Consider the following 10698-nt stretch of genomic DNA (forward strand, 5'->3'; position numbering starts at 1 on the left):
CTACTACTGTGTAAGGTTTTGCTAACATATTATAATGTTACTGTTACTTAACTTTTAGCTTTTAAAAAAGTGCTAGTTCAGCTTAATAGAAATATGCTGTTACAAAGATTTGAAAAGCACCGCCCAAGTATTGCTTTTTTTTGTTAACCATGAAGTCTTGCCATGTTGTAATAAGTATAAAAGATCACCTCACCCTTAGCGGGGGGCCATTTTGCCTTTTGCTGGCTTTATGGTCTTTGCTCGAGCAAATAAACAGCTGTCTTTCTTTACCCGCGTTGTCTGTCAATCAAATTACAGCTAGACAACGAACCTTAGCGAGGTTTCTCCCACCACACAGCCCACGTGCAGCTCATTGTTTTGGGAGGGTGCTGCCAGCAGTAGAGGCAAGAGCTGGCATGACTGGATGTGTTAGCGCTGGAGCAGGCTACGTGGTGATGTGCATCCAGGCAGAAGCTGAGCGTCCGCTGAGCGTGTCAAAGCAGAAAGACCTACTCACCTGTCGCCCGTGGGGCCTTGGCTGCTTCCAAGGGACGGCTGCAGGCCCCGCACACACCTCGGACTGCCCAGAGTGACCCTTGCAGACGCCACACGACACGACACGTCCCGGGGGCCCTTCTGCCCCATGTCCCGCTCCTGTCACGCTGCGGCCCCTCGCTGAGACGCTGGCTCCAAGGACGGGGGCACGAGGAGGAGCCTGCGGGAAAGGGCAGACCCTCGTCAGACACTTTCACGGGAATGAAAACGCACGCACCGCTTACCGCACCGCAGTCGAGGAAATGACGCCCGGGGGCCGGCCCAGCACATTCCCATGAAGAGTGCTGAAATCAATCCCCACACAAAATGACCACTTTCCCACGCAAAAGCCATCACGTGCCGTCAAGAAAGCTTTCCAAATGCCCACGCCATTTCCCTCACACACCACATCCGCGTAGGCCGACTTTTACCCAATCCCCACACAATTTTCCACAGGTCCCGCAACACGCCAGTCGAATCAAAAAGTTCCTAAATCCCCCTACAATATATATACAGATATACGGAGCGGTAGATACATAGAGATTTAGAGAGATGAATCTGGAGGTATATAGAGCTCGACATATGTAGACATGTAGATATATGAAGCTGGAGCTATACAGAGCTGAAGATATACTGAGCTGCATATAGATAGATATACAGCTCTCTATATATGAAGCTGGATCTCTTCAGAGCTCCAGATATTTACACCTGGAGATATTCAGGAAAGTAGATATATAGAGATGTAGATCTATGAAGCTGGAGATGTGCAGAGCTGGAGATATATAGACAGGTAGATACAGAAAGCTGGAGCTATTCAGAGCTGGAGATATTTAGACCTTGAGATATGCAGAGCTGGAGATATTCAGAGAGGTCGATATATAAATAGGTAGAGGTATGAATCTGGAGATATGTAGAGCTGGAGGAATCTAGAGATGTACATATATGAAGCTGGAGATATTCAGAGCTGGAGATATTCAGAGCTGGAGATATTCAGAGCTGGAGATATTCAGAGCTGGAGATATTCAGAGCTGGAGATATTCAGAGCTGGAGATATTCAGAGCTGGAGATATTCAGAGCTGGAGATATTCAGAGCTGGAGATATTCAGAGCTGGAGATATTCAGAGCTGGAGATATTCAGAGCTGGAGATATTCAGAGCTGGAGATATTCAGAGCTGGAGATATTCAGAGCTGGAGATATTCAGAGATGTAGGCAGCTGAATCAGGAGATACCGAGAATTGGACATATATAGAGATGTCTACATAAGAAGCTGGAGTTATTCAAAAATGGAGATATTCAGCGAGGTACAGATATAGAGATGTAGATCTATGAAGCTGGAGATATGAAGAGGTGGAAATATATAGACAGGTAGACACATAAAGCTGGAGATATTCATATCCGGAGAAATGCAGAGCTCAAGATATTGAGAGCTGGAGATATTGATAGCTGGAAGGATTTAGAACAGGAGATATTCAGAGCTGGACATATTCAGAGAAGTCGATATATAGAGATGTCGATATTTCAAGCTGGACATATGCAGAGCTGAAAATAGACAGAGCTGGATATATATATACAGGTGGCTATATGAAGCTGGAGATATTCAGAGAGGTAAATATATAGAGATGTAGATCTATGAAGCTGGAGATATGAAGAGGTGGAAATATATAGACAGGTAGACACATAAAGCTGGAGATATTCATATCCGGAGAAATGCAGAGCTCAAGATATTGAGAGCTGGAGATATTGATAGCTGGAAGGATTTAGAACAGGAGATATTCAGAGCTGGACATATTCAGAGAAGTCGATATATAGAGATGTCGATATTTCAAGCTGGACATATGCAGAGCTGAAAATAGACAGAGCTGGATATATCTATACAGGTGGCTATATGAAGCTGGAGATATTCAGAGAGGTAAATATATAGAGATGTAGATCTATGAAGCTGGAGACGTGCAGAGCTGGAGATATATAGACAGGTAGATACAGAAAGCTGGAGCTATTCAGAGCTGGAGATATTCAGAGCTGAAGATATTTAGACCTTGAGATATGCAGAGCTGGAGATATTCAGAGAGGTCGATATATAAATAGGTAGAGGTATGAATCTGCAGATATGTAGAGCTGGAGAAATCTAGAGATGTACATATATGAAGCTGGAGATATTCAGAGCTGGACATATATAGAGATGTAGGCATATGAATCAGGAGATACCTAGATCTGGACATATATAGACATGTCGACATATGAAGCTGCAGTTCTTCAAAGCTGGAGATATTCAGCGAGGTACAGATATAGAGATGTAGATCTATGAAGGTGGACACATGCAGAGGTGCAAATATATAGACAGCTAGACATATAAAGCTGGAGATATTGAGCGCTGCAGTTATTCAGAGCTGGAGCTATACAGAGTTGGAGATATTCCGAGGTGAAGATATTAATAGCTGGAGATATTCAGAGGTGGAAATATTGATAGATGGAAATATTTACACCTGGAGATATTCAGAGCTGGAGATATTCAGAGAGGTAGATACATAGAGATGAAGATATATGAAGCTAGATATATACAGAGCTGAAGATATACTGACCTGGACATATATATACAGGTAGATATATGAAGCTGGAGCTCTTCAAAGATGGAGATATGCAGACCTGGAGATATGCACAGAGGTAGATACAAAGAGATGTAGATATATGAAGCTGTAGATAAACACAGCTGAAGATATACCGAGCTGGATATATATACACAATATATATATATATACACACACAAAGACAATACACACACACTATATATATATACACATATACACACACACACACACACACACACACACACGGGGTCCTGCCCAGCCCAGAGAGCACCGAACTCCAAGTACTGCATCCTCTAGACACTTTTGGATCAGCTAAAACAGAGCACTTTGAGACTGTAAGATGTCCCAGAAGATCAGTTATTGGAGCTGCAGGGTTGTGCATACTGTTTGTGCTGATTTTTGTTATAATATGGTTTCTATAACTATGTTATTTCTAATCTTTCTCTTTGCTGGACAAATAAGTCTCTCACAGGGATCGGCTATAGCTGCCAGTTGCTGCAGATGTGCTAATCCTGGTGCCCGAGGTTTTCCTGTCTGGGTAAGTGATTCAATCGAACTCTCTGATATAGACGGGAAGGTCAACATTGCCCGTTGGTATCCTCCCTCACATTGCTGTAGTTCAGCAGAAGTTCGGGTATTTACTTATGGAACAGAATATTGTGTAAAGCCTAGCCACCCAGTTTTCAGACAATTTGCAGAGTCTCCTCAGGCTAAGACTACTCTTAAACCTACTGTTGCCCATATCTCTGATAATAATATGTACCTCCAATACGTTGAGAGAGCCGCTAAAGCAGAAAACCAAAGTGATTGTTGGGTGTGCAGTCATTTTCCTCTCCACACCCAAGGAGGCATTCCCATGACTCCCATCCCCTTGGGCCCCATCGAGTCACTTTTAAACCCCTCTAATAACCAAGCTTGGGACCAAAGTCAGCAGGAGTTCCTTTTAATAAAGCCTGTTGTTGGAGATTGGTGTTTCTATATAAACTGCTCAGTATCAAACTGCATTAATTTAGGCACAAGCATATGTCACCACTATTTTACTAGTTCAAGTGGAGGAGACTGGCGTAATAATAACACAGCAACTCCTACCTATTGCAGCTCTTACAATGATTTCTACAACAACAAACATTTAACCAAGGACACTAATCCTATCTGCACCCCCATCTCCTCTTTAAATAATACCTTGTGGTATTGTTTATACACCGACACCTCCCGGGGACAATGCTTCTTTAATGAAACTGCAAATCCTTCCTTTAAATCAAAGGGTAGACGCGAGGTGCTAGGATTAAAAAACGGGGGCCAAATACCTCCTAAGTATTCAAACCTCGCTGCTTTAAAAGGACAGTACTGGGTCTGTGGCTCCCACGCCTACCATAAAATCCCTGCCAAAGGAAAAGGTATCTACTCTCCCGCCATGCTAAAACCCTCTACGTCCTTCGCCACGCACCTTCCACGGGGCAGGTGGCGAAACAAGAGGGATTTACAAAAAAGCCGTGGTATAATAAACAAATATCAAAAAACTCCGCTTACCACAGGAGTATTAGTCGGGTGTTCTTTAGCAGGTATACTCCCAGGAATAGGCACTGCTTGTCTTAAAAGATTTACACTACGTCTGCAAGCTGTGATAAAAATCATAGCTCATAAATTCAATAAAGGTCACAAGAAACTCTCAAAGGCCGTTGCTGCCTTGGCTAACACCCAAGAAAAACTCCGACAAACGATAATTCAAAACCGTATAGCCCTTGATTTTCTCCTTGCTGCTCAAGGGGGAGCTTGTGCGGTTATCGGACCAAAATGTTGTGTTTGGGTTAACAGTTCTTTTACAATAGTACAAACCCACCTCAATGATGCAGCTGTCCATATCCAAAAAGCCGAAGATATAGCTAAAATCCCCAAAGACACATCTCTTAGTTGGCTCACTAATTGGTTGCCTTCCCTTACAGGATGGCTTAGACCTTTTGTATTAAGCTTAATCGGAATTGTTATAACTATAATCTGCCTGTTGTGCTGTTTTCAGTGTCTGTGCTCTCTAGGACAACAGTTTATGCAAAGGCAAGTAAAAATGTATGGTCAGTTTGTACAAATATCCAGCATCAATCATCAAAACCTAACCCCACAAGAAGTTAAATACCTAAAAGTGTGTTCCAAAATTTCTCCTGAAAAATTGGAACAAAGGGAGGATTTGTAGTGCGCAGGTTTGTTATTACCCTGAAATAGAATAGTTTTCTGATAAGCATACTGTTAGGTTTACAATAATTTAGATTATTAGGAAGTATTAGCTTTACAGCTGAATACAAGGCATGACCTGTGGCCTAGCAATGCAGCTGACCACAAGGCAGAATGATAGCTAAGCCTTTGCTTGTGTCAAGTAATCATTTTAACTGTATTAAGCATTTTCTGAGTTAAAAGCAGCAAGTATCTCTGTGTCTGTGTGCTGAAAAATCAGCTACAGCAAGAAGTAAGATAAGACAGGGAAACCATTGTTCTGGGTGCACTGGTTGTGTCCTTGAGAAGTATCTACTACTGTGTAAGGTTTTGCTAACATATTATAATGTTACTGTTACTTAACTTTTAGCTTTTAAAAAAGTGCTAGTTCAGCTTAATAGAAATATGCTGTTACAAAGATTTGAAAAGCACCGCCCAAGTATTGCTTTTTTTTGTTAACCATGAAGTCTTGCCTTGTTATAATAAGTATAAAAGATCACCTCACCCTTAGGGGGGGCCATTTTGCCTTTTGCTGGCTTTATGGTCTTTGCTCGAGCAAATAAACAGCTGTCTTTCTTTACCCGCGTTGTCTGTCAATCAAATTACAGCTAGACAACGAACCTTAGGGAGGTTTCTCCCACCACACATGCATGTTTTACAGCACTAATTTAGAGCACTTTTATAGCATTATAAAGTTACAGTGCTCTTAAACATGATGGAAGTACACTTTTGTTGGGGTGGTAGGCAGGGCTCTGAACCTCCCTGCACTTTCCACGCTAGGAGGCCGGATGCACTCCACAGACTCCTAGGGCTTCTTGACTGTTCAGAAATTTTACCAACATACAGAAGTTATTTAAAGCACTTTAGGTTACTGAAGAGCTGTAAAATACAGTGCTTCAAATGTAATACTTCATTGAACAAGCGTTAATTAAAAGCTCTGCATCCATTCTTAAAGTGCTATGAAAAGTTGTGCGTTTCTGTTAAGTCACAGTAATAAAGCACTTTACATGGCAAAAAAACAACTTCTGTATGCACTCAAAGGGCTGAAACTGTTTGAAAAGGAGCTATACGCTCAGGAAACAAGCTTGTCTCGCGCTGTTTGCCACCATGGCTGTACCATTCACTATCCCTGAGCTAATACTTCTGTCAAGTGTTCAGCCTGCCCTCCGAGCATTGACTGCATCCTAATTCACTTGCTGTGCAGGCCATCACATGGGTCTGCTGTCAGCCCAGGTGCCGGTTTAACTTGCCACCCAAGAGGTGCTACAGCAATGAGTAAGTTGGCCCATGCCAGCAGTCAAGCAGTTACCCTGCCTACAGAGAAGCAGATTGGCACGGTTCCTTTGGCAAATGCAGGATGGTGACTGGGTATCTTTTTTAACACACCCTGCATCCTGGTGCCTTCATGCAGCTTTTTGCAGCAGCTTTCAACAAGCTGAGAGAACTCTTAAGAGCCATTTTTTCTTCTAGTGCAGCAGGATACTGGGGGATTGTGGGACCATGTTTCCCAGCAATACCCCTTTTAGCAGCCTAGACAGATAGCTACAACAATGGGCGAGTAATCATGGAGGCATCTGGAGGGGTACCCTGATCTCCCATATCTTCTAGGAAAGGTGAAATAGGATTGCCCTCTGGAGATGTGCAGATATTTCCCTATTCTCTGTTTCTTAACTTCTGCTATCTGTGGCCCATGGCACATAATAAATTTATCAGGCAGGGAGGGGGAAGAAAATCCTGAAATCATGCAATTACTACTAATGGCTAAATTAAAAAGATACAAACCAGTTGGAGCTCTCAAAAATGATCAGCAAGTTTCCCATCATTTCAATGAATTGCTGGATTGTGGGTTGTTTCAAAAGGTAAGGCACAGAATCAGGGAAGATTTTGTTAAATGGAGCTTAGAGGGGTTACTTAGTCCATCCCTCTGCCCCAAGTAGGATACTTCCTTCTTTCTATTACTGCCCAGTAACAACTGAACCAGAAAATATTTCATCACTCATGGTTTCTCTGGTCCAGTATTCAAATAGTCTTGGGTCTGGCTGGTACTTAACTTCTGAAGTCACAACTTGAGAGAGCTTATTGAAACCACAACCCATTGTGTTTATCCTTTTATTTATTTATTTTTAATATTAAGAAGTGTATAAACAGAGAAACAGGAGTATAAAACAAGTAAAATATAGCAGAAGTATCCTTTGCAGTTATAAATCCTTCGCCTATACCACGACATATTGCCTCGGCTTGCATATTTTCAGGAAGCTTCAAGTTAAAAAAAAAAAAAAAAAATGTATGCTTAGTTTGATGGCAGGCTGAAGTATTGAAAACTAAAGCCGTTTGGAAAAATTATGAAACATTTTAGTGAACTTTTAATCAAATGCCTTTTAATTCAGTCTTTTTTTTTAAAAGTTCATCTGCTATGCATTTAAAAACTGCAGACCTTGTTGTGTTATGTTGAGTTACTTCAGTTTTGTTCAGGGGGCTCCCGGGAATACTCTGGATGAGACCTACCAGTGCTGAGTTAAGAGGCATTATCACCTCTCATGTGTTGCATTTTGTGTTCCTTTTAATGTAGCCCAAACTGCATTAATCTTTTTGACAGATGCATCGCACTACAGACCCATATTGAATCTGTGATCCATCAAGACACCTAGAAAATAAGCAGGTGTCTGCAGTAAAGCACAATCAACCACACTTCTTGCAGCCTTGCCTCCGTGCTGGGGAGCATGAGAATCTCCTGCAGGGAATTTCCTCCCACATGCCTACAAGTGCAGGGGTGGGAATTGAATGGGTGTCCCCCCTCTCCACTCCTGCAGATGCACATGGGGAAATCCTTGTGCAAATATGATAGAGGAGGGGATTGGGGGGGGAGGGAGGAAGGGTTTTCCCCCCACACAGCCAGAGGCATAGGTCAGGCTGAGTAAGGAATCACTTTTCTCAATTCATCCAGACCCAGGGAAAGATCTGCCAGAACAGGGAAGCACCACAAATGTTACAGACACAATAAAGGGGCAGAGTCTATTACCACCTTTGGTTATGCCACTGATTTCATGTGGCACAAAGGGGAAGGACATCTATTTACTCAGCATTTGTGCCACCATAAAAAAGAGTAATGTGGCTCAAATGAGATCTGTTTCTACTTGGCTCCTTCTCCATAGTACTACAATTCAGCCAGTTATTACCCATTTTGTATCTGTGATCTTGGTTACTCTTCTCAAGGTATAGCACTTTGCATTTAATTTAAATGTGATCCTGTTGGCTCTAGCCCAGCTCTCCAGGTTATCCATATCTTTCTGAATTGTTCCCCTGTCCTCCAGTGCATTTGCAGTCCTTCCTACTTTTGTGTCATCTGCAAATTCTCTCAGGAAGCTCTATATTCCAGCATCCAGATCATTAATAAGTGCATTAGAGAGCACCAATCCAAGGACAGACCCTGACAGAACCATCACTCAAAACCTCCTCAAATTCTGCCATGGATCCATTTATAATCACCCTTTGCTTGTGGCTATTGAACCAGTTGTCCATCTACCTTAAAGTAGTTTTGTTCACTTTTCTTCAGTTTATTTAGGAGACAGTCATGTTAGACTTTGTTAAAGCAGATCAAGTTTGTTTGGCATGATTTGTTCTTTCCAAATTCATGCCTGCTGCTCCTATCAGCTTTTCCTCCTCCAGTGACCTTTCTTGTTATATGCTCCAGTAGTTTACCAGGTATCGAACTGAGTAACTTTCTATCATTCTCCATTGCTTCTGTAAAGACTGCTGTTACTGTAGCCCCTCCATCCCTTTTAACACTGCTTACAGGGGCATGCTATTGATTGAAAGCTATTTGCCTGCTTTCTCCACCATGTGCTGCAGGCTTCCACCTCAGGACTTTACCCAAGCTTTGTTCTACCCCTGAGCATTTCTCAGCAGCCTTAGTACTAGAGTCTCTCACCCTGATGGCTTTTGCTGCCTGGAGCACACTTTCACCTACCCCAGATCTATATAGTCCTTCACCAAACAAAAGTAGTAAATGGAAACTTTATCATCCTAACTCCTGAGATAGATTTACTGTAACTCCAGTTTTCCTTCCTAGGTTTACCACCCTCCTAGCACAGACATTTCCTGCCCTTAATGCTTCTCCTCCATTTCCTTCCTGGTCCTGCCTGCTGGAGTTTTTAACTCCCTGGGACCCACACCCTTATTAGCCTCCCCCCAGCTGCAGCCCTTCAGGCTAACTAGCTGCCTTCTTTTAAAGACAATTAGCAAAAAAAGTGTCAATTGAAACATAGATTGTACTGATACTCTGTCAGGGTGGGGTGATAGCGGGCTCCGTGTAATTGCATAGATTCAATCACAGGTTTGGGAGTTGAGGTACCAGGTCAGGGGTAAGAAAAGAGCAGGATTCTTCCTTCCCTTTCTTCTTGCCTTCTTCTTTCTTTCTTCCACCTGGAGCAGGTGAAACCCAGCCTAAAAGTGGGGTGGGGTATCACAGACTCTGAAAGAGGCAGCAATTCATAGGAATCACCAGGCCTACAAAGGTGTCCATTTGGGGAAGCGCATGGTGGTGTTTCCATATGAGGCTGCTCATTCTTAACCTTTTCTTGTGTCCCCCAACAGGACTGATAGAGCTGGGTCGCCTCATTCCATTTTTGGATTTTTTTTCTTTCTTCCCTTTGTCATTGTCACAAATTCTGTTATGTTTTGGGATTCCTAGCATGTCATCACTTTTCCTTGTCTTATTATCATGTATTATCTTGTAATTATATATTTATCTTGTCTTATTATACTAGTGTGGTCTCATTGGAAAGCCCAGGTTCTGCTGTATCCATTTCTGATATTGTTATTACTATATGGATTATATTATTATTGTTATGTATGTCTTTATGGTTTTGGATATGGTTTAGCTAGAGAACTCAGGAAGTAGGCAGAATTGCTAATAGCCCCTTGCAAATGTGTCCTAGACTTAAGACAATTGCTACTCACCATAGCAGACAAGGGGCCTCTTGTGGAACAGGAACTCCTGGGCACTTTTGGTCTATAATGGGGGCAATCAACTCTACTATGCTAATGGCATCTGGAGGTAATGGTCCCTTCAGCTGGAGGGGCTCTAGGTGTCTCAGGGTAGCCAGAAATGTAGAGGATTCTGGTGACAGCTTGCAGGCTTTTTAGAGCTTAGCTAGCCTAGAGTACTCATCTTTGAATATCAGGCTTTGGGGCTTCACTGACTCCAGTTACCAGGACTGGTAAAGCAGTAGAAAGGCTGATTTCCAGAACTCTGGGAAGGACTCTTATGGTAGCCAAGAAGTAGCAGATAAGAATGCAAGAATCTGTACTTGCTTTCTGTTTCTGTCTCCTAACTTCTGGTCTAGTTTGTTTGCAGAATTCTTTCATCCTTTGCAATAATGTGTAACCCTGGAG

This window comes from Alligator sinensis, unplaced genomic scaffold (assembly GCF_000455745.1).
Source record: "Alligator sinensis unplaced genomic scaffold, ASM45574v1 scaffold427_1, whole genome shotgun sequence".
In the NCBI taxonomy this organism is placed as follows: Eukaryota; Metazoa; Chordata; order Crocodylia; family Alligatoridae; genus Alligator; species Alligator sinensis.